Genomic DNA, 2,689 nt, shown 5'->3' with positions numbered 1-2,689 from the left:
TCCTGGTCTCCTGATCTGGGTCCTGACTGTGTGTCTGTGGGGAGGGGGAGGGGGAGGGAGAGGGGGGAGGGGGAGGGAGGAGGGGAGAGTGGGAGGGGTTCAGGGGAGTGGGTTGAGGGGAAGGGGTTGAGCAGGAGCGGAAGGTGTTGAGGGGGAGGGGAAGGTGTTGAGGGGGAGGGGAAGGGGTTGAGGGGGTGATGAAGGGGGTTCGGGGGGAGTGTCCCGGGCCAGTTCCAGTCCCGGGTTCCCCGATTCCAGGAGCCGGTTGAACGGGAGCCATCGACAGCTCGGGCCGCATTGCACTCTGGGAGATTGAGTGACCTGACCCCGTGACCCCGGACAGGCGGTGGAGGGGGAGGGTGATTGGGAGGGGGAGAGCTGCGTCTGTTTCGGCCGGAGACAGTGGCCAGGGAGGATGGGAGGGGGTGGAATCAGCAGCGAGGGAACAGAGTTTGTGGCGGGGATCGAAGACGACGGCCGAAATTTTCACTCCAAGCCCAGAAGTCGGCGGGGGGAGAATTCCCTGAGTCCGGGTTTCCCGGACGTCGTTCGGATTTTGATGTCAGGACGTCTTTTAGTTGTTTTTTTTGACAATTTTCCGCCGGAGAGGCCGTCCGGATTGACAGGCTGGTCTCAGTCGGATGGGAGAAGAGCAAGGAAGATGATGTGAGCAGAGAGATGATGTGAGCAGGTAAGTGTTAGACGGGGGGCAGGGGGGCGGGGTTGGGGGTCACCGGGTGGGGGTGGGGGACGTTGGCAGCCATCGGTGGGAGGGTCATTGGGGTTCCGGAGTCATCTGGGGGTTCGGCTGTCATCGTCGGGGGGGGGGGCGGGGGTTCGGAGATCGTACTTAGGGTCGGAATTCAGGGGGGGTCGGAGATTGTGGGGGGGTCGGAGATTGTATGGGGGTCGGAGATAATGGTGGGGTCGAAGATTGTGGGGGTGTCAGAGATCGTGGGGGCAGTCAGAGATCATGGGGGCGTCGGAGATCGTGGTGGGGTTGCAGATCGTGGGGGGCGGTCGGAGATCGTGGGGGGCGGTCGGAGATCGTGGGGGGTTGTCGGAGATCGTGGTGGGGGGTCGGAGATCGTGGGGGGGCATCGGAGATTGTCGGGGCAGGTTGGAGATTGTGTGTAGGGGGGGTCGGAGATCGAGGGGCGGTGGGGTTGCCCCAGGGAAGCTTGTTGGGCCTGGGGGAAGCACTCCTGCTCCTCCGGGCCCACAAGCCGTGCGATAAAGGCACTCACCTGCTGTTTGGGGCCTTCTCACCTCCTCTCACGAGGTGTGAAGGAGAAGGCCCGGGAATCCAGACAAAGCAGCACTCCCTCCGCACTGCCCTGGAGTGGCAGCTTGGATCATGAGCTCAAACTCCCGAGCCCCAGCAAGTCACACAACTCTCTAGTCCCAGAATAGAACATGTTACCAACTGAGCTCTGCACCGGTCAGGCAGCATCTGAGGGGCAACGTTTTGGGTGGGATCCTGAGTCAGTTCTGCTGTTTATTGCCAGCAATTTGTTTTATTCAAAGTACAGATGCCATTTTGTCGAAATGTCTTTAATCTAAAAACGGAGAAACAGTGTACACACACTCACACTAAAGGAATTGACGGTGAAATATTAGTGAGCATTCCTGGTTCCTTTCAGAGACCGAGCAATCAGTTATTGAAGCCCCCCTGCCCATGGTTTAGTGGGTAAAGTGTAACTGGTCTGATGTGTTGACCGTGGGCTCCACATGGTCTCGGTCTCATTAAACTGGGGCAGGACAAAGAATCAGTCAGGGTTAAATTTATATTTATCAGTGACTTGGATGAAGGAATAGAGAGCCGTGTATCTCAGTTTGCTGACGACACTAAGTTAGGTGACACAGTAAACAGTGTAGATGGGAGCAGAAAGTTGCAAAGGGACATTGGTCGATTCAGTGAGTGGGCAAAACTGGGGCAGATGGAGTTCAATGTGGGGAAGTGTGAGGTCATTCACTTTGGACCGAAGAAAGATCGATCAGAGTATTTTCTAAATGGTGAGAAGCCGGGAACTGTGGAGGAGCAGAGAGATTTAGGGGCCCAAGTACAGAAATCACTAAACGCCAGTGGACAGGTACAAAAAATAATTAAAAAGATGAATGGGATGTTGGCCTTTATCTCGGGGGCTGGAATACAAAGGGGAGGAAGTGATGTTCCAGCTGTACAGAGCTCTGGTCAGACCACATCTGGAGACTGGGTTCAGTTCTGGGCACCGCACCTCAGGAAGGATATATTGGCCCTGGAGAGGGTGCAGCACAGATTCACCAGAATGATACCGGGGCTAAAAGGGTTAAATTGTGAGGACAGGTTGCATCGACTCGGCTTGGATTCCCATGAGTTGAGAAGATTAAGTGGTGTTTAAAATGTTTAAAGGATTTGACAGGGTAGATGGAGAGAAACTATTTCCTCTGGTGGGAGAGTCCAGAACAAGGGGGAATAATCTTAAAATTAGAGCTCGGCCGTTCAGGGGTGATGTCAGGAAGCATTTCTTCACACAAAGGGGAGTGGAAATCTGGAACTTTCTCCCCCAAAAGGCTGTTGAGGCTGGGGGTGAATTAAAACTGAGATCAATAGATTTTTGTTGGGTAAGGATATTAAGGGTTACGGAATCAAGGCGGGTAGATGGTGTTGAGATATAGATCAGCCATGATCGAATTGAATGGTGATGAT

This window comes from Heptranchias perlo, unplaced genomic scaffold, assembly GCF_035084215.1.
Source record: "Heptranchias perlo isolate sHepPer1 unplaced genomic scaffold, sHepPer1.hap1 HAP1_SCAFFOLD_209, whole genome shotgun sequence".
NCBI lineage: Eukaryota > Metazoa > Chordata > Chondrichthyes > Hexanchiformes > Hexanchidae > Heptranchias > Heptranchias perlo.
This window is presented reverse-complemented; position numbering follows the sequence as displayed.